The sequence below is a fragment of the Uranotaenia lowii genome, chromosome 2 (assembly GCF_029784155.1).
Source record: "Uranotaenia lowii strain MFRU-FL chromosome 2, ASM2978415v1, whole genome shotgun sequence".
Taxonomy (NCBI): Eukaryota; Metazoa; Arthropoda; class Insecta; order Diptera; family Culicidae; genus Uranotaenia; species Uranotaenia lowii.
This window is the reverse complement of record NC_073692.1, coordinates 221,521,449-221,543,903: the sequence shown is the minus strand read 5'-3', so window position 1 is coordinate 221,543,903 and position 22,455 is coordinate 221,521,449. Positions and strand designations below refer to the sequence as shown.

The 22,455-nt window shown below is 36.0% G+C and overlaps 4 long non-coding RNA genes across 4 annotated transcripts; 1 reads left to right on the top strand and 3 right to left on the bottom strand.

The window, feature by feature from the left end:
• Window positions 1-1,347: 1,347 nt before the first annotated feature.
• On the bottom strand, window positions 1,348-14,561 carry LOC129749304 (uncharacterized). The gene is made up of 3 exons (XR_008738008.1): window positions 14,443-14,561; window positions 1,991-2,129; window positions 1,348-1,937 (listed from the first exon to the last, which is right to left on the bottom strand). It is a non-coding gene; the product is annotated as an uncharacterized LOC129749304 (long non-coding RNA).
• LOC129749296 (uncharacterized) lies at window positions 5,548-6,539 on the top strand. The gene is made up of 3 exons (XR_008737999.1): window positions 5,548-5,926; window positions 5,983-6,222; window positions 6,283-6,539. It is a non-coding gene; the product is annotated as an uncharacterized LOC129749296 (long non-coding RNA).
• A 78-nt stretch (window positions 14,562-14,639) lies between the features above and the next one.
• LOC129749305 (uncharacterized) lies at window positions 14,640-15,607 on the bottom strand. The gene is made up of 4 exons (XR_008738009.1): window positions 15,313-15,607; window positions 15,024-15,253; window positions 14,817-14,958; window positions 14,640-14,751 (listed from the first exon to the last, which is right to left on the bottom strand). It is a non-coding gene; the product is annotated as an uncharacterized LOC129749305 (long non-coding RNA).
• Window positions 15,608-18,525: 2,918 nt separating this feature from the next.
• Window positions 18,526-19,520, bottom strand: LOC129749292 (uncharacterized). The gene is made up of 4 exons (XR_008737995.1): window positions 19,382-19,520; window positions 19,077-19,291; window positions 18,772-19,013; window positions 18,526-18,623 (listed from the first exon to the last, which is right to left on the bottom strand). It is a non-coding gene; the product is annotated as an uncharacterized LOC129749292 (long non-coding RNA).
• Window positions 19,521-22,455: the final 2,935 nt, after the last annotated feature.

Sequence of the window (22,455 nt, the reverse complement as noted above, 5' to 3'; positions counted from 1 at the left end):
CGTATAATTAGACGTTAATTGTGAAATAAAGTTTATGTGAATATTTTTTTTGAATGATTCGAATTTTTTTATTATGCTTCCGAAATAACAAAACATTTCAGAATTCCCATTTATGAGCTGCACTCACAAATACACACGCACATTTTTTTTTGTTCACTAACACATATGCACATAATCAAAACAAACCAAGCATAGCATATGTGTGTGTAAGCTGTCATTTTGAACCGGGAAAACCATTTCAAGTAGAATCGGTTGGGCCATTTAATGCTTGAATTCAATGGAAGGAATGCTTGAAGAATGCTTGAAATCCAAGCATTCTTTCAAGCATTCCAAGCATTTATTTTGTTAAGCGGGAAAAGACTGAAACCGCGTTTGTTTCGAAAATCCGCGCTAAAAACCGTTCATTTTTCATTACCAAAACAGAAACGGCAATGATAATTAAATAAATAAACTTTTGAAAAAATTTTTTTTGATAAATCATTTTACGATAAAAAATATCCGAGAGAATATTTTCAGTGTATGTCCGGATGAACAGGATGAATTCGCGCGATCCAGCCAGGTGTTCGCACGAAAATTCGCATGCACTGTGGCCGGTCGATGTTTTTTTCAACGTGTTTCAATGAGAAGCGGTTTTTCGCGCGAATTGGAAATTCGCTTCGCACTTCGCACCGCGCTCACTGTGAATTCGACCTTAGGGTACACTGAGCAAAATCGAGCTATAAACAGTATTAGGAATTTTAGTATTTTTGCACTACTAGAAAATCCAATACTTTTTATAGGTAAGCGCAAAATTTTGCGCATATAGTTTAGCGTTCCGATAAATTTTATAGGAATTTACAGTAGAAATAATTTAATTGTAATATGATAAAAATGATTATTCTTTACAATGAAATGAATGTATTTAATTCTTCTTTCGATTTTAAATTGATTTGTTATGAAAAATTAAACATCTGGGCTTGAAGCATCATAATATTTTATTGATCACAAAAACTTTTATTAGTACACTGCCAAAAAGTAAATTTAAAAACAAATCAAATTATCAACAATTATCACTACCTCAAAGAGAATGATTTTTATAACGACCTGGCTTGATATCGGCTTGGCCTCGACTATGTGGACATTCATGGCACATATGATATCTTAAAATGTAAATGACGAATAGTTTAAACTAAAAAATTTTCCTAGCAGATCTGAGACTTCCAGTTTTTATTCCACAGTCAAGATTCAGTTTAACAAATTATATTTAGCTCCAATTCATAAACTTAAATTATAAATCCATATCTAAAAATAATTCCGAACATTATTATGGAATTGTTTTTTAATAATTTCAAATTTAAAGCAGCCTCAATTAACATTTTAAAAATCATTTTTCTATTTAAATTTCATTCAAAATTGGTAATGCGCCAAATGTAAAAAAAAATCGAGTTGTTAGCTAAGTGAAAGACCTACTGACAAGCGTGTTGAATTAAAAAGTAGGTCTCCTAACGTTGCCGGAGCCGGATGGTTGAATGAGTAAGTATTGAGGAAATAAAATAATATTTTTGCTGGGTAATAGAGCTGTCATACTTAAAACGCGATTTACTGAAAACCTTTTTGGCGCATCCGCTCTTATATAAAATTAATACCAATGTATTCCTATAGCTATCTCTGTTTATATCCAATTGTATGTAATCCCGATATTTGAATGAAAAACTCACTAGGCACTAAAAACTACACTAGGCTTGATAAATGATGTTGATGAGAGAGAGCTCCTAGGGTGATGCAGATTACAGATACATTTGAACAGAAGCATCTGAAAACGATTACAGATTCTCTTAGATACATCAGACTTCATGTGAAATCTTTTAAATCGCGTTCTAAATCTGAACAATGGGCTTTCCAACCACTTTTTGATGTTGAGTGGCCATGACTAGCATTATTAGATTTAACCATTTTACCTAAAAAAGAAAAACTATGTTACAACAAAATAAGATAAGTTGACACATTTTACCATCAGATATGATGACTGCGGAAAACCTGACGCGTAGTTGATGCGGAGCTGCAGCTGCCGTTGATTTTGTTGCTTCAGATTGGTGTAAAAAAACTCGAAGAGCAGAGAAAAGCTACATAGCAGAACGATCATAGTGAACCTGGATAGTAATAAAATGAAATAAAAATAACGACATAAAAATTATAAATTTACAAATTGAATGATAAATTCCTGGGACATAACTTTAATTCCAATATGTTTACAGAACCATTCTCAGTTTTCTAATCATAATAACAGATTACAGTAAATTTATCATAGTTCAGAACCGTCAATTTTAAATTTGGACTCAAAAGTATACAAACGGTACTAGATTCCATCTGATTTCTGATTGTTTATTTATATTCAAAGAGCAGGTTTCAAGAAACTCTAAGCTGAATGAAACTCCGATTTCGAAGTAGTCGATGATTCCTTGGAATTCAGCCACAGTATTTTAACAACCCAAATACTAATATTAATGTTTTTTTTTAATTTAATTAGAGAGACTTTTCCAGTTAATTCGTCTCTGATCAGTAAATAAATCAAATAATGAATAACGAAACTCACTGAGGATGCAAGCAAGTAGCTACCCGAATACGAAAATATTGTAACATAACAATTCCTGTAGTAGTTATAAAACGATAAGAAACAGCGTAAAAAAACGTTTAGAAAATGATATCTGGAACCATAAAAAACATTGCACGTATCTTGAATTCCAAAACGACGGTCTGTTGAATATGGCGTTAAGTTATGTTACTGTTTAAAACTGTTAAAACTTCTATATGGAGACACTGTCCTAGGAACAGTTTGGGTACGGTTTATAAAACGCTAATGAATAACGTTTTCAAGGCATTGAACTGTTTCTAGAATGAACATGTTTGGGCTTATTTTAAACGATTTATCAAACCGTTGATCAAACTGTTACGGAAATAGGATTGATTGTTGTACGAACCGTTTGTACTAAGATTACTGTTTTGTTTATGGTGCCTCATATAACGCAACCGTTGAAAAAACTATTAGATTATATCGTTAAACAGCTAAGAGATGATAACCTTAAAGCTTTTTCAATGCTAAAGAATGATGTTTACCAATCATCAAACTATTTACAATGCGTTCAGTCTACGTTACCCAGAACCGTACATGAATGACAGTCCTCACCCACACATAGACAAAGATGTAAATATTTGTGGGGATTTTCGGATGTTGTATATTCAATAGAATTCAATAGAATTAAATAGATTCAATTTTTTCACTTTATTGAGTTTTATTACTTACATAATGGTGGAAAAATAAAGTGGACGATGTCCTGAAGTCTATTCTGGTGGACGATCCTCCCCAGTCGGTAGAGCGGAAGGTTGGTATTGCATCTCCAGCCCTACTGGATGCAGGGAAGCCACCATTGCCCGAGTGATGAATGTGCGGGGAAGCTGAAATTAATCTTATTGTCAATCGAAATTTTAAATATTAAAACTATTATTACTTACGGAATTTTCCAGTAGTTTGAGAAGAACGAGTTTTCCCAAAACAATCCCGATTGCACCGTCTGCTGGAGGCTGACTTTTTTACGAGGAAATCCTTTACGCCTCCGACTTTTTCCGCCATATCACTGTTTACTGTCGGCCACACAGATTAAAATTGTTTCCCGCATCAGATGTATGAACTCTAAATCGCCTCAATTAAGCACTTAAACACCTATCAGGAAAACAAAAAACCCGAAAATCGCTTCAACGAAGATTGCGCTCTACCTGTCAATGATGCCAGTTTGGCTGATCTTTTAAAATTGTACTTATCTCATCAAGATCGTTATCGAATCAGATATATTAAATCATGCCGTTTTTTGGTGTGAGCTTGAGCTTGAGCTTAGATACCCGAATAGAACAGAACCATGGTATCACATTCATTTCCCATTGAATTTAAATGTGACCATGAACTTAATGCTAAAAAGAACATCCGGCGAGCGCATTTTTTTTCAAGAATTCACATTTCCAAGTTTATCGTGTATGGGTGGTTTTTTGACAGCTGCAGCTCACGGCACGTTTTTTTTTCCTGTCCGCAATCATTCTCGATCGGTAATCGGGGCTAGAGGATTTTTTTAAAAGTTATTTCGAAGTGTTTGGAGATTGGCGAAACGGTGAGTCAATAAATCCAATTTAACAATCTTTATAATATTTTTCTATTGATTCTAGCAAAATACAACCGAACGACTGCATATGGCACAGGAGGCGATAGCCAATGGATACTGGGGGCGGCTACGGAATGCCGGAATTCGCCTCAGAACGACGGAATGTCGGAACCCGCCTCAGACCGGCCAGTGAATGATAAAATGTGTGAGTAAAGTGTTAAAATTATGAGAATAAATAATAAATGTTAAAAAAATTATTTGTATTTTTATTAAAACAAAATAAGAAAATGATGACAGAAAAAAACCGAGAACAAAATACCCACCATGAGCAAAAATTTTTATTACAGCGGTTTAACAATGAAAATCATCGGATTTTCATGATTTTACTATGAAAAATTGGAAGATGCTACAACAATGAACTTCATATTTTTGGGCTTTTCAATGTATGGAAAATCGCCATTTTTTTCATGGTCACGCTGCATAACAATACCCCTTTTTCATGGTTATTTTCGCCAAAACGATGAAATGTATGGTCGTAAACTATGAATTCCAATGTGTATTCACGGTATCGTGGACGATTATAATGATGGTGTAAACCATACAATTTATGGTCTGTGAATATGGAATTCATGGTTTTTTCACGGTGCAATCCTATTCGGGTAAACCGTACATTTCAGTAGTTGCTACTCCGTGATTGACAAGAACCATCAAAATTGCACATAGATCCAAATAAATGGGGCTTGGGATTAGCTTACCATTTTCTGTGTGCACGTTTCAAAGGTTCCTTATCTTAAATGGTCAATAACGGCGCCGGCCACGTCCTTACGGTTCATCGGGGAAAGGGAAGGATTATTAGTTCGACTTCCGTTGCTACTAGAGACCGAATACACCTCTAAATCTCCACGGTCGTCACAGGAAGGGTGGTTTGTTAATGGGAAAGGAATATAAGATCTGGATTCCCTTTGGGAAGGGATGTGATCAAAGCAAAGTTAAAAATCGTCGCGTCGCACACTATCGAGTACATCGCGTTTTTATACGTCCTAACTAACAATTTACTTAGCACCGGCGTAACTCACTGAATTTTACCGCGCGCTTAAGACGAGAAGAGCAAAGCGTCCTAACGTGGCACTGTCATACACGTACAATGCACTTGGCAACGATGCAACTCACCGAATTTTATAACGCGTTTTCTAATGTTGTGGATGAAGTATAGTAAGACAATTATTATGAAAATATTTTAATGCTGGTTGGAGTAGCTGGAACTTAATGAAAACGTGTGCTCATTAAAATACCCGGAAAATGCTAAAAACTCGGTACGAATAAATTTAAATATGAAAGAAAATTGATTTTTAACTGGTGGCTACTAGCTCCTACTTGCATAGCAGCGGCGACTAGCAAAAGTACAACTATCAAAACCCGCAGGCCCTTTTAAAACCTTGAGCAACCAATTCCGCGCGTAGGGCTGCGTTTGATGCCATAAATTTCTGTTTTTACTTTTAACGTGCATCAGTCCAGACAGCTGATTGCACCGATTACACCCATACACATTCAATCATGAGCATACTACCCAAGAAATTCTAATTATGCTACACACACTACTTGAAAATCCTTCCATAGAATACAGATTTGAATTTTTAACGATTTTTTTCTTGGTGGTGTTAGGAACCGAAGGAATCAAGCCCCAACCACCAGTTAGTTGAAAAAGTACAGCAGACACAGCAACATCACCAGTGCAATCGGCCAGTAAATCGCCATTTTGTATCAGTACCTCCACCCTCCAGAACTAAATCTCCAGAATGGTGAGTTTTTTTTTCTTGTGCTGTCCAATCGAATAATATTGCCTTTTATTTTATAGGGGAAAACATCAGATTTTACAATTAGACAAGAACGTACAGGAGAGTGGCTTGAAATCTTCGAACCAATCTTAGCTCCCACAAAGCATGAAATTGAAGAATTTTCCGGAGCTGCATATGTTGTGTCAAGGCAGAATTTCTATACAAACTACCAGGTACCAGGGTCAGGGAGCCAAGTGGAGACAGAACAACAGCGACTCGAAACGGCAAAAGACCAGCAGTTTACCGGAGGGCTTAAATTGGTATAATTAAAAAAACTAAAATCCTTCTTTGGAATCTATTTTTTTTTTCTCTTCCTGCAGGTGGACAAACAAGCAGCTTATTTTATAAAAGGCTCCAGTGAAAATTCTCTTGTGAATCGTGTTAATGTTGACGAGCAGAGCCACCGCATTCGCATTTACGACCAAGTAACAGGCGGATTGGTTCCAGAAGATTTCGAGATGCAGTTGCGTGTAGATCGTGGCCCAACTTCAATTTTAAAAATTAGGAAAAATTTGAAACAAAACCATCTTTGTGAAAACCCTTTATTGTGTTAGGAACATTTAAATGTTTAAGAAATAAATTTGATATTTAAATGAAAGAAATTTTTTGTTCATAGTTTGAGTTGGGAAATTTCATCTTATACATTTCCAATTAAAAGGCACAAATACATTCACACGTTTTTGTATTCACTAACACATAGGCGCGTATCAGTCTCACAAATACAATTAAACCATGCCAGATGTCATCGACAGCTGTCATTCTGAACCGGGAATACGTTTCAAGTAGAATCGGTTGGGCCATTTAATGCTTGAATTCAATGGAAGGAATGCTTGAAGAATGCTTGAAATCCAAGCATTCTTTCAAGCATTCCAAGCATTTATTTTGTTAAGCGGGAAGCATTAAATGGCCCAACCGATTCTACTTGAAATGGTTTTCCCGGTTCAAAATGACAGCTTACACACACATATGCTATGCTTGGTTTGTTTTGATTATGTGCATATGTGTTAGTGAACAAAAAAAAATGTGCGTGTGTATTTGTGAGTGCAGCTCATAAATGGGAATTCTGAAATGTTTTGTTATTTCGGAAGCATAATAAAAAAATTCGAATCATTCAAAAAAAATATTCACATAAACTTTATTTCACAATTAACGTCTAATTATACGCATTTTCTTCTCCTATTCAACACTATCCACTTGTTTAACTTCCGTTTCTATTTTCACTTGATACCATACGCAGTTTTGTTTCCCGGACCGCTACCGCAGTTGTTGTCTTTTGGCCAATCATTTTTTTTTCTGGATCAGGCCACCCCGAGCTCGTAGAATGTTGAAAAACTCCGGCAAACAGGGCTTTTCGGAAGAGAGTCAACCAAATTGAACTGCATTGCACCGCACTTTTTGCAAGCTCCTGCTGGGGTGATGAGGAGAAAATGTTTTTGCAGCAGCATTAGACCACCTTCAACTGAAATGAAAGTGAATTAAATCGACGATTTCTAGAATTATTACTGTAAGCTTACCTGTTCGACAACAAAAAACTCCGATGCTGCTGTTGGAAACGTTGGTAGCAAAATGGCCGTTGGAAACCCAAAGATTTTCCCAGGCCTGTTTGGATCACTAACACTCACATGTAGAAAGTCGTTAAAATGATCAACCATCTATCGTACAGAAAATGGATTTATCTGTTTTGTAATTTATGATCATGTATATGTGCAATCGGTGCAATCAGCTGACTGGACGGATGCACGCTTGGAGTTAAAAACCCAAATTTATAGCATAGAACGCAACCCTACGCGCGAAATCGTTCGTTCAAGACTTTAAAAGGGTCTGCGGGTTCGCTTGAGTGAACTTCAGGTGTGTTCAACGAAACCCAATCGAAATCAATTGAAATGGATTGACAGTTGATCAGCTGTTTTTTCAATTGACTTCGATCGATTTCTATTAGGCTGTTGATTGAACAGCCATTCACTAATACTAACACGCTATGTTTGTTGTCATTTTCTTATTCAGCTGTGCTTTTAGAGGTTTGGAGATTCTTTAAGCATAATGCAAAAAGTTTTAGGCAAATAAACTCAAATCAAACGTACCCATTGTGTTCGCTATATTTTAAGAATTTCAGACAGATTATTTTCTCCGATAACTTCGTTTGTCATCGTTATTTAACTGACGTGGTTTTTCGTTTTCCAGTACAAAAACGGTTCTGGGCATGATATTCCTCAGAGATGGATGACTGCTGCCAAAACAAGACGGTAGGCAGATAAAAACAAATCCGGAAGCCGCTGATGGAAGTTTATCAGAGGCACAAGAATTGTAAAACAGAAAAAGGTTAGTATTTTATTTTTTATTTTAGTAGGTTATGAGAAAAAGTAATTATGGTTTTGTTTAGGTTCCCAATCACCTCGATAATTAAAAGATGTCTTCCATCCAGGCTTGGTTCCGGTTGAGGAGTGGTGGAGCCATTCTAGGCTACAGAAGGGCCAAATAATCTCAGAAATAGGAAAACGTAATTTGCAGCTTTTTTTAAATATTTGAGTTAACGAAATATGTCATTTTTACCGGTTCACCGGATATTTTTCAAAAATGTGCACCTCCATAATTAATATTGTATTATGTCTTCAGGAATATGGAAATATTGTAATTAAAAATAAATTTCTTCTGTTGTTCAAAATATGTATTTATTTATTTTAACCTTATTGTATTAAATTTCACTTTTGCTTCGGTGCAGCAACTGCATTGAATAATGCTACTTAAACTGCATCACTGACACAGCACCTCTGACACATAACTGCCGACGAGACATAGACCGACACCACTTTCACCGTGCACCTGTGCACCTGCACGGTCCACAGAAACAAAACACAGAATCAGCTGTTTTTGTCTCTAGCAATTGCTAGACACCATTCCAACACTAGCACCACCGACACAGCACGACTGGCAGCACCACCGACTTAGCACGAGTTGCACAGCACCACCAACTTAGCACGAGTGGCACAGCACCACCGACATTGCACGACTGGCACAGCATCACCGACTCAGCACCCGACAGAGAACACCGAATCAAATGACACCACACCACCTGCACCACCAGCACAGCACCTCTTACACAACATCACTGGCACAGCACCACCGACGCTGCACCGATTGACTCCAGTTTCACTTGTACGAATCACACTAACTAACGAATGACATCACTTTCAATTTTGAAAATTAAAAACCAAACCGAATCAGCTGTTTTTTGACAGTAAACAACTGCATTTGTGTTAGTGCGATAGAAACCGATAGAAACGAATCCTGCTCTTGGGCTTGATCGATTTCGATTGGTTTCGATCGATTCCGATTGGCTTCATTGAACGTCAATTGGATTAGTTCCGACCAAAACATTGGCTGAGTGAACAACAATTTACCAATCGAAATCGATTGAAACCAATTTCAATTGGCTGTTGAACGGGCTTTTCCTTTCGAGCTTACTATACTTATTAGGTACCCGAATAAAAAAAAACTGTTACCAAACAGTTACTATAATAGTTATAAAACTATTTGGAACAGCGTAAATAAACTTTTAGAAAACGGTATCTGACATCGTAAAAAACATTCCACTAACTGTGAATTCCAAAACGACGGTCTGTTGAATATGGCGTTAAGTTATGTTACTGTTTAAAACTGTTAAAACAATTGTATGGGGCGACTTTTGTACAAACAGTTAAGATAAAATCCAAAAATCGCTTACGGAAACGTATTTAGAGCATCAAACTGTTATTGTTGAAGTAATTCTTGAAGTAAGTTTATAACGCGACATTTACTGTTGAAGTCTTGAAACGATTTGTCATAACGTTCAACAACGCTAGTGAACGCTATGCGTACGTTATTTGGAATCGTGTGTGAATAGCTGGGAATTTTCGGATTGAGAGAATAAATCGTTTATGGATATTTAAATTTTATTTACAACATCCTCATTTTTGTCGTACCTTTTAAAAATCGAAATATAAGCTTCGTTCCTTGTTTGAACTGCCATCCAGTTCTGACAACTCTCCTGGCCTTGGCTACGTCGGAAGCTGTGATAGCAGATGGCATCCACAACCTGAAGGAAGCAAAAATTGAAAAAAAAGTTCTCAATATTCTCGATATATGATTTTTGTGTTATTTTTTTTGTAAGCTGGTTTTGTTGGAATTTTGCTTAACTAGAAACTAAACCTACCTGTTACAAACAGCAATCCGATGCTCCCACGGTACCCTTTGTGTTGAAACTTCCACGAACATTGCCACTGCCTTAGCCGGATGTTTATAACCGCTTTTATTAGCCTCCTGGCTCCGCAATTGAGGTGGCAGCTGTTGAAATTGGCGTCCTCCGGGGTCCTCAGATCCGGTTTTTGCAGCAAAATACCCAGCAAGTAAAAAAAAGCCGATTTGAAACGCGACAAAAGTTGAACAAGATTGTTGTTTTTCTTTCCGGACAGTCAAACAGCCAGTGGTGCCAAATTTGAAGATTTTTCAAAATATGGATATTTATTATTTTTCTGTGTTAAATATAAATTTGCATGCAAATGCACAAATAAAAAATATAATTCTCTTTATGGTCATAATCAGGTTGAATTTTGTTTTTCATTGATAAAAAATAACTGGTATCTGGTATCAAGAGGGGTTGGTTTATTATCTTGAACTGCATTCTGTCAATATCCAGCCGGAATGGATATAATGAAGTGCATGATGGTCTAACCAACGTCTCATGATCGCTTACTATTCTACGCTGCCTATTCTAAACTTTAAAATTTTCCTTCTCCAAACTATCTCTAATTTTCATTTCCAGCGTCAGCTCCCCGAGCTATTTAAACGCAAAAAAAACAAGCTTACAGAGATCAGAGAAGCTGTAAAGCTGTTTTTGGATAGCATTTCAACAAGTTGTAAATGATTATGGTTTCTTGGGTGTCTCTGCATAACTTACTGTTGAAACTAGTTTATTCCAAAATTACCGTTATATAACTCCAATAAAGATGTATCATAGTATCATTTATTATGTTGCTTTCAAGTTCAATTATTGTTGTTGAAACACCTTTGAATCGTATCAGAGAAGCAATAAAAAGATATTTTCATTGATGTGTACTGATTTTTGTGCAAACCATCTGGCATCTCTGACCGGCTTTTCGTTGATTTTGGACGTATGTTTGACAGAAGGAATGAACGGTATGAGTAATGGTTCGAGATCATTTTTACGGTTTACTTTCATATATGAACGTTAATGTTTCGTTCTTATAGTTGTCGAAGTAAAGTTCAACAGAACAGCTGCGTTTACAGAGACAATCACTTTTTCAGAAGCCGTTGATGTATGGTATAGACTATTTGAAATATAGTTTTTTAGTATGCGGGTAGTGGGAAAGAGATAAACAAGATACATAAAATTAAAAAACTCTCGATCCTCCTTTCTCACTCTGCTTCAATTGGAACTGGGGAATCAATCAATCCCGACCATATGAAACCATTATGATAGAAAAAGAAGTTAAAAAATGGAAATCTCTCACCGGTATTCTGGTTTCCTGCTGTTGACTGGAAAGGGTTGCTCGCTGCGATTTCGAAAGTTCCATCTAAACATTGGCCTGTTTCGAAATCCAATTGGAATTATTAGCTGTCATCGGGGAGACCATTTAGCACAAAAGTATCAAAGTGGCCTTTGAAAATTTAGCAAAAGCTTCACCACACCGTTATTAAGCTTTTTAGCACACATTAGGGATGAATCATCCTATGGGATGAAAATCCCAAGAAAAAAAAAAAAAAAAAAAAATTAGCACACACGTTTTTGCACAATTACAGCACTTATTAATTTTCATCTGTTCTCTTATTCTTATTCGAAACGAACATCGAAAATAACATCCAAATAACAGCGAATTTAATAAAAATTTGAACGCGATTCCACTTTTTAAGAGAGCAATAGCTCATCGCGCGACCGAAACACTACTTCGCGCAAAGAAATTCAGCGTATTTCATCAAATATTAATAAATTTATTGGAGCGGTGAAAACAAACAGTCTAAACATGGCAATGTTGCCAGCTCTCAAATCATGCCGTTTTTTGGTGTACATAAAAACTCATAGCAGTGAAATCGAAAAGAGTTCATAATTTACTTTCAGTGAGTTACATTCAACCAAGAGGTTCAATTAAAATCTTTCTTAAATTAAAATTTCAAATATTTAAACTCAAGTCTTGTCTAATGAATATCAAATACAAATAGTCGTTGAAACTCATACATCGCGTGTGCTTTCATTACGTCGTATGAAACATCTTAAGAATTCACAGAAAACTGTTGCAAAAGTTATCAAAACAACTAGGTATAAAATTTGTATTTTACATTGTGAATATGTTGTCTAGTCTACAAATATTCGGATTGGAAAGAAGTTGCGCCTAGTTTATGTCAGTTTTTGTATTTTTTGTAATAAAACTGTTTGTTTACATTTTTTTTTCATACGACGTAAGGGGCCGTTCAGATATCACGTGGACAGAAAAATGAGATTTTTAATATTTAAATTGTTTTTTTTTCTAAATCTAATTTGATAGTTAGAAAACACCACTTTTTGCCTTTTTTTATTGAAATGGCTGATTTTGAAAAACAAACTGATTAATCATTTCCTGATATACTTATTGTTTAAAGTTAAACTCAAACCCGCATAAATCAGTATTATACAGAGACTATTCCCATTATCTTCTTCCCAAGACGCCCAAAAGATTACTTCTATAGTTTTGGATTATTAATGTAAGATAAGGCTTATCATTTTTTCATGAAATGGAATCGTTTGGACGCACTTTACGATACAGGGAACGGGTCGTTAAGTAGAGTAACCATTCAATTTTTTTACTTTTTTCTACTCGCTCTGAGCGAGTTGTATCATACGTGGAATCTTCACTTAATGATTTTCTTATAAAATAAAAACGATACAACAAATCGTGTACTTTTGATACAATTATTAGAAAAATAAAATTATTGAAATGAAAATCAGTTATAAAAATGATTTTATAGCATTTTATTCACAAGACGTACATTTTTTTTTAAATACAAAATAAAAACACTGTTCACACTAAATAGTTTCACCGTGCTGCTGTTCCCGATGCTATCCTTGTTAGAATTGTTGTTGACTACCGAGCCTCGTACCGTTGCTGATGCCTGACCGGCTCAACATAATAATGTTTCCGTTATGTTGAGGTCAGGGATCTTCAAGTCAATTATGACCCAATTCTGACGTCTGCTTTTTCATCTGGAGACATCCGGCCAGCTGCGACTGAAAAAAATAATTTTCAATTAGGAAAACTGAAAATTACCAATAAATAAATCAGGGTACTTACCCTCGCATAACCGGAACTGGCGACGTCACCAACCGATCCATCGCACCATTGGAACCGGTGCAGTTGCGTTCCGAATTATGAAAAGTGTAGTTTTTACGTTCCGCGGTGAGATCGAATTTCATTTTCTGCTCAAATTCAACCACGTGTGATGTGACAGCAGAAAATTTTGGGGTGCGTTGCTAAAATAATCGGATTCTTTTCATGATTATCAACTGTATCTTTCAGGAATAATTTTCTATCTTATCGTCGCGTTGCCAAATTACTCAATTAGTTTCTTGTAAGATTAATCTTATCTTACAGAAATGGTTTTTTGGCATTTCTAGCAAAGACACATTAGCAACGACCCAAACGAAATCGTGACTATTAATGTAATCAGAACCGAATAATTCGAAAGATACATAGTATGGTTTTTAGCTATGCGGGAAGCCTTTGGAATTTAAAGATTTTGATTTAAACATCTTAATATTTATTCAACTTTAGAAAATATTTTGAAGGTAAGTTTGTCTACGTGAACATGACGCAACCCCCACCCCCCTCTCCGTGGACAAGCGTGGACTTTTCCATACCCCCCTCCCCCGCTTCCCTTAGTTGTCCACGTGGTATGTGAACGGCCCCTAATGAAAGCTCACGTGAGATATCAGAATATTTAAAAAAGAATTAACTGTTTTCAAAAATGTCTAATCATTTTTGTACAAAAGTATCTGGCATCTCTTCTGGCGGTTCGTTCATTTTTGATGTGAATTTGACAGAAAGGATAAACGGTATGTGTAACGGTTCGAGTTCGGTTTTACGACTAAAGTAAAATTGAAGGAAATCGGTCAGTAAAGTTGAGACGAACAGCTACGTTTACAGATACAATCACTATTTCTGTAGCCGTAGATGTATCGTACAAACTGTTTATGATATGGTTTTTTGGCATGCGGGTAGTGAAATACTAGTATTTGGGTTTTTCAAATACTGTGACTGAATTCAAAGGAATCATCGACTACTTTGAAATCATGATTGTTCATATTTAATTCTGATCTCTGAAATTCCTATATTGGATTCAAATCAAATACGAAACATTAGAGAGATATAAGAATAAAATTTAGAAATAGAATTCAAATTTAGGATTAAGATAGAGAACTGTTTTGGTTATATATAGTAAAAATTTTTACATACCCCTGCAGCATTTATCCCCGAGCAAGTGTTCGAAATTGTTTTAGAGTTTTGCTGCCATCATCTTTTTGTATCAATGAAGGTGCTTCTGGCAAAGTCGATCAAGCAACGCAACGTCGGAAGCTTGCCTTGAAAAAAATTGAACATAAATAGCAAAAAAGATTTTAAAATTTACAAATTTAATACCAGAAGGTGGACTACGCGATAGTCTTCGGAACCATTGAAGCTTTATTCCGGGGACTCTTGAACCACTGATCACCTTGAATGGTAAGAGCTTTTTTACCCGACTCTGCTGATCCGGCGAAATGCAACCTTGAAAAACAAAAACAAACTATAGTATACAAATATGATTGAATAATACAAATTTACAACTTTACCGTCAACAGATGGTAACTTCGGGAGAATGAACAAAACCATTTTATCCGCACTTTTTCACGGAATTCCTAACGTTCGGGTTTTCCGTAAAGGCATTGCTTTTTCTTCTGTCCGATTCTTCTGATTTCGTAGCCCGTGGTGCTCCTTTTGAAGAAAAAACAAAATATGTAAGGAAAATTGCGAAACCTGTTTCAATGCCTAGAGATTACCTCGGAAGAATATTTAGGGGCCATCGGAGGTTACTTTTGGTGCGATCCAGGAAGTCGTGTGTTCTGCTCACTTGAACAAAACACAATTTGAACGATGTTTTTTTTCCGCCAAGTATGTTTACTGCTGTGACTCTTGATGATGTGGTGCTGGTTGTTCCGGCGGAGTGTTCACCTTGTTTCCGCTGGAACTGCTCCGATTTTTGTCCGGTCGGATGATGGAGTTTGTCGAGCTGTACGGGGTTAAGAAATAAATAAATTATTTGCTGAAAACAGTTTTTTTTTCACTTACCTTTATCGCTCTCTTTGTTGTCGGCCTCGGTGTGAAAATCTTTCAGTGCTGTCAAGGTTTTTCCGGTCCAATTCCCGGAGTTTTTCGGAATCACGAACACAGTGAGCGCGAAGCGAACTGCGAAGCGAAATATTCATTCACCGGATGAATTTCGCAAGTTCGTTTTTGAAGGCCGGCCACAGTGTACGCGAATTGCGAAGCGGTTCAACACTGAAAAAAACCTTCGGTGTTTTGCAAACATTAATCACTCGTGAAAAAATCTTTGCAAATTTAATTTCCAGAATCAAAACTGTGAGCGAGGGATACGTACCGCGCAAAAAAAAAAAACTAATCCGCGTTAATTCCGCGAAAAACCAAGTTAATTCCGGAAAACCGCGGAAAAAAACCTTGCACGTACTAGGACCACAGGATTTGTGAAAAGGAATCTTAGGACCGGAATAAGGACCTGATTTTTGACGCCCAAATCCAAGATGGCGGCTTCAGCCTAAATTCAAAATGCTTTTAATGACTGAAAATTGCATAAAACCCCCAAAATGTGGGTATTAGGTGAAAGGAATCAATTAGTAAAAGTCGAATTTTGCAGTCTGACGCTATGAATCGCCATCTTAAAATCCAATACGGCGGCTTCCACTCAACTTTAAAATATTTCAAATGACTGAAAATCGCAAGAAAAAACATCTACCAAAACTATGACAAAAATATTACAAAATTATTTAAAAAAATTAAAATATTATAACAACAAAAATTACGAAACTCTGACAAAACTTTGATAAAAAATATGGTAAAGGTGATAAAAATATTATATAAATTTGAGAAAAATATACCAAATCTATGATAAACTTGACTGTTAAAATGGCGAAGCCATGACTAAATTTAAAAAAAAATCTGACAAAAATTAATAAAAATTTACTAAATAATAACAAAAAATTAATAATAATGCCAAAACCCGAAACAAAAGCTTTGACAAATATTTGACAACATTATGGATAATATGAAAAATTAAATTAAAAATATGACAAATATAATAACTATAATAAAAAATTACAAATATGACAAAAATTTGTAATAAAATAACATAAATCTTTCAATACTATGACAAAAATCTTACAAATGTGATAAAAATATATGTAACAAAGCTATTAAAAAATATGATAGAAATATAACAAAACTATGATAAAAAAAAAACAAAATTATGACAAACAATTGACAATGGTTGTTATAGTACTGTAAGATTTTTGTCATTTTATTTTAATTTTTGTCATTATTTTGTCATGTATTCATTTGTCGTATTTTTGTCATAGTTCTGTCAGATTTTTTGTTCATTTGATTGTAAGTTTCTTTTGATAGTTTTGTCTTTTTTCCGTTCGATTATATATAGTCGTTTTACCATCTTCTCTTCATACTGAATGTCTTATCCGGTACAACTGTATTCGATGATTACTCTTGTATTTGAACTCACGGATATAGGCTTAGGAGGGAACTAACTTGCCAATTCACAAGCCCATAGATTTGTCTAGATTTTGTCATATTTTGTCATTTTTTTTTTTGTCATATGCCATATATTTGTAACATATTCATCATTTTATGTTCGGATTTGTCATGTTTTTTGTTGAAATTTTGTAATTTTAATGTCGTATTTATCATCATTTTGTCATTTTTCATACATACATGTATATTTGAAAGTATTTTGTTATATTTTTATTTCATTCTTCATAATTTTGTCAAATTTTTGCCATTATTTTGTCAAATTTTTCCATATTTTTACCACCTTTGTAATAATTTTTTTTATAGTTTTATATATGTTTGTCAGATGTTTCTGATTTTATTGTAAATTTTTTGTTATTATTCTGTCATTTTTGTAAATTTGTTGTCAAATATTTGTCCTTATATAAGTTCTGTAAGGTCATTTTATGGTCAAATTTTGATTATAATTTTGTCATATATTTTTTTATTATTTGTCTTGTCATAGTTTTGCAGTTTTTGTGATTTTTTCTTATATTATTGTCTAATTGTGTTATATCTGTCATATTTTTGGCATAATTTTTTTTACTACATTTGTCGTGTTTTATTCAAAATTTTGTCATTTATCTCTTTTTTGTTTGTCATACCCAAGTAACAATTTTAGTTTTTTAAGAAACTGGAAGTGTACTTCCAAACTTCGTTATAAAACAACATTTAGTTTTATAATCCCCACACTGCAAAAAATCCACATATTTGGAATATGTGTTAGCCTTATAGATTTTTGCAATTTGATTCCCATTTGGAAATTACGTGCCCATACATATAGAATTGAAGATTATAACTTTAATATGCGTCACATAAAGGTTATAAAATCCCACACATAAATATAAAGAGCCTACATTCTACTAAAACATCTGCCTACATTAAGGCGTTTACATTCTTGCCTACTCAAAGGCGATTTTCAATGTTCGAATTCGATTTTCGGATGAAAATAAAAATCTATTTTTGCTATCCTAATATTCCTGTTTAAATGTTTATTTCTGATTCCGGCATAATATTTTCGTTATAATGAAATTTGTTCTTCCTCGTAAGTTCATAACGAGTTGGATCATCTATCTCCGGGAGTCTTTGTCGGGATTTCCCTAAAACGAAATATGTGTTAAAATCCTGAATTCGATCGATTGAACTATACACTCACCTTCTGAATTGTTCAGGATGTGTTAACGGTTTCCGGTCTAGGTCTCCAAAATCAAGGAAGGGCCGACCACCCTGCCCTGTGTGTACCCGCATAATCAATTACAATATATAGAGAATATTCTATATTGTCTCTAAACGTTATCGTTTATTGTAAAGTGAACAGTATATGTACAATAACACAGACCATATTAACAATCTGTATTATGATTATCTGTTAAAGTACCATATGGGGAAAGGGCTGTTAAGCATGTTTACCATTCAAAAAGAGCGATTTTTTCGAACAAATATTTCATGCTACATTATTGGATACGGTTAAAATATCATCCACTTTTGGCGAGCAAAACAATCTACCTGAATGTTCTAGCTACGTTGGAATACAAAATCATAGATTTCATCAACTTCAATGGATATAGTTTGCTTATAGTAGTTTGTAGTAAAAATAACGCTCAATCATACGTTCCGCATATTGTAAAATATTTTTAAAAAGAGCTTCCCTGTACCATAACCAATATAGTTCCAATTCTTTCCCACAAAAAATAAAATAAAATTAAAAAATTAAAATGTTGATGTTTTTATTTTTTATTTTTGATATTGCCGAATTGTAAGTACGTTTTGTAAACCAACACGGATGGCAGTACGTTCTGCGATTTTGTCTGAAAATAGAAAGGTTGAATAAATGTAAGAACTTTATCTATTGGATTTTAGGTTAGACCCACGAATGCATCGGTTAATCCCCCGGGTACATAAAATGCATCGGTTAATCCCCCGGGTACATAAATTTAATAAAGTAATCAAACTTACTACAGATAAACTGCAACACGTTGGGGTCCAGTTTTTTTGGGGTTGGGTACAAACGAGTTCCGTCTTCTTTTTTCATATTGGCGTACCGATGGCACGCCTGACCGGTTACGCTCATCTTTATCAGGTTATCTGCACCGACCAAGCGAACAGCGAGCAACCCAGCTGTCTGTTGTCGCGCGGCCATTCAGTTCATCCAAATCTGCTACGGTCATCGGAATTCCTTCTTGCTCGGAAAAAGAAGCCTGAAAATAGATTCAAAAATAATGTAAGAAATATGTTTGCAAGGATGTATGAAATTGTTTCACCTCAGGAAACTTATTTTTGTCCTTCATCAATTGGAGTTCTTTCGACAATCGTAGTGCGTGCTCGTCCGAGGACAATTTTTCCCCCTGCACCCTCTGCAGCTTCCGCTTACTGATCTTTAATTGCTCCTTAAGCTTCTTATTTTCAGCCTCCAGAGTGAAACAATTAGTGCAGCTCACTCGATTGGTGTTTCCGACATCTTTAAGCTATAAGGAAACTTTGTCGTACACTGTTAGAGTCCTGGATAAGGTCCAGAGACAATATTCAAAGGTTGCAAATTTTTATTCTCTTATTATACTATACTTACTAAATCATATATCATATTGTCACTGTCACTGATACGATCCTGTCATAATTTATTGAGGTAATAAAATTTTGAACATGTATAATGAAATGATACTTGGGAGATATTTCATACTGGTACTGCTACCAATATATTAAGTTAATAGTTAGTACTATATCCCCAACTGTTTTTAATTATGCGGGTAACAAGTGCCCGCAGGCAAGTTACCAGCTGGATCCCGGATGCGAATGGTATCAAACGAGGACCATTTCCGGACGACCAATTTCTGGGACAAACCAATTTCTGCATCTCAGTCAGACGCCAGTTCCCTGCGGGGGAGAAAAGAAATAGATCAATGAAGATACACTGCTATAATTTGTAAAAACTTTTACTCACCTAATTAGTTGACACAACGGGTACGCCAACCTTTTCCATCAGGTCGGCCATTTTGAAAACATAGAAATTTTCATAAACTGAAATCATATAATTTATGTGTCAATATCATATGAAATTCATATTTCGAACATAAATTTTAAGTGTGACATATGATAATCATATAAAACACATGAAATCTAAGCGTAGAACAATTTTGAAGACGTATGTGTAGGGGAAACATAGATCCTAAGTGTGGATTTTTTGCAGTGCATTAAAACATTTTTAAAACACTTAGAGCATCCGCAGCAATCGCGAGCAAAGTGAAAATGCTCACGAGTTTAATCACTTTTATACCGCACCGGGGGTTAGTATATGGGTGAGCAAAATAGGGCCGTTGCCGTCGGGACCGACAAAGTCACCAAATTTGCTCACAAGAAAGGGGCGAGAGCAAACATGCACTGAAAAATTATAGACTACTAAATGCTTATTGATGATATTCTTTATTTTACAAAATGTTGAATAAAATGCATGATAAATTCAATTTAAAATAACAAAATAGTAATGATCGCATGGTAACTTAACTGGAAATGTGCTTTGGGATTTTTGATGACTGTCTGGGTGGCACCATATTTGTTATTTGTTATTTGTTATTTATTTCTGATCAACGGATCACATGTTGATCCCAATGATTACTTAAAATTAAGGTTAAAAACAAAACATTTAAATCTAACTACGGGGATCTCAAGGCCCTAATCACTTTTCTTCGGAAAACATCCCTCGAAATGTCGAAGTCAAAATGCTCCGAAAAACGGTTGAAAGATTTCATTGCACCGATGAGGGCGCTGTTAGCTCCGTAATTGTTCATTCGAAAGGGAATGTACAATTGAAGATCCTGATTCCTGAATCCACGGGGTCGTACACTAAGCGGAATAGCCTCCAAAAGCGTGGGACAGTCGATTCGCGATGTCAGGAGGTCGGCGACAAATGAGGCACGTGTTGCTTGTCTGCGGGCTTGAAGGGTGTCGATATCTAAGAGGCGGCATCGATTTTCGTAGCTAGGCAAGCGAAAAGGGTCTTGCCAGTTCAGGTGTCTAAGGGCATATCGCAAGAATCGCCGCTGAATGGTCTCGAGCCGATCGACACCGTTCTGGTAGTAGGGACACCAGACAGCTGAAGCGTATTCAAGGATGGAACGAACAATGCTGCAGTATAAGCTTTTCAAGCAATACACGTCTTTGAAGTCCTTCGCCACTCTAAAAATGAAACCGAGGCTTCTGGATGCTTTGTCAATCACATAGTTGGTGTGTGCCTTGAATTCCAGGCGCTGATCTAAGATTACGCCAAGATCGTTAACGTGGTTCACACGTGCGATGGGTTCGTCTCCGAGGAAGTACTCCGCAATTAAAGGCTGCCGCTTACGAGAAAAGCTGATGATTGCACATTTGCTACGGTTTAATGGCAGGCAGTTAATGTCACACCACTCAGCGAAGAGGTTGAATTGACGTTGCAGGAAATTGATGTCGTCGTTGTCGTTTATGGTGTAAAATAGTTTTAGGTCATCAGCATAGCCAAGTTTGGGGACGTCGAGGAGTGACAACACGTCGTTGAAGTAAATTAGGAAAATAATCGGTCCGAGATGGCTACCTTGAGGCACACCGGAGGTAGCAGGAAATTGCCTGGAAAAGGTGTCACCCGTTCGAACAATCAATTTACGACCAGTTAAATAACTGCGGAACCAGCCGAGTAGAGTACCACAGAATCCTAAGCGTTCGAGTTTACCGATGGCAATTTCATGGTTCACCTTGTCGAATGCAGCAGACAGATCGGTATAGATTGCATCGGTTTGAGATTTGGCAACAAAACTTTCATGCACAAAAGAAGTGAACGTTAGCAAGTTACTTGTCGTAGAGCGTTTGGGCATGAATCCGTGTTGATCATTGGAGATGTTATTTTTGCAGTACGTGAAGAAAGGATCCAAAACCACCAATTCGAATAGTTTGGCAATCGAACATAAGGCAGAGATTCCACGGTAATTGTTAACATCTCTTCTATCTCCTTTTTTATGTACCGGGAACATGTAAGCTTCCTTCCATAGTAGAGGGAAGGTGGCTCTATCTAGCGAAGCTTGAAAAATGAGCCGAATAGGGGTCAGCAAGACAGGCATGAAACTTTTTAAAAAAGCAGCTGGTATCCCGTCCGGGCCCGTAGAAAAGGAATTCTTAAGCTTCGCTGCTGCTCTAGAGATGGCTGCCTCCTCGATTTCAATACCATTTATTGAGAAGCCCAATGGCAAAACGTTCCTGACAGCGCTATCTATATGTTCTGAGGATGTTGAAGCTGAAGTGAAGATGCTGGAAAATTTTTGGGCGAAGAGATCGCAGATACCACGGTCAGAGTTCGCCGTTATGCCGTCTAAGAACATGTTTGAAGGTATACCAGGTTCTTTCCGCTGACTTTTTACGTGTTTCCAAAACGATTTTGGGCAAGTCTTGAGGTTACGTTGTACGCGACGTAGATAGTTATGGTAACAACGTTCACTGGCTTTTTTATAAACGGAGTTAAGTTTACGATATATATCCTTAGTATGCGATGATTTATGCTTCTTGTAGTTTCGAAGAGCACATCTTTTTGCCGTCTTCAGTTGTCGCAGCTCAGTCGTGATCCAAGGGATTCGCATATTTCTGCTGTTAGAGCGTTTTGGGACGTGGCGATCGATGACGTAA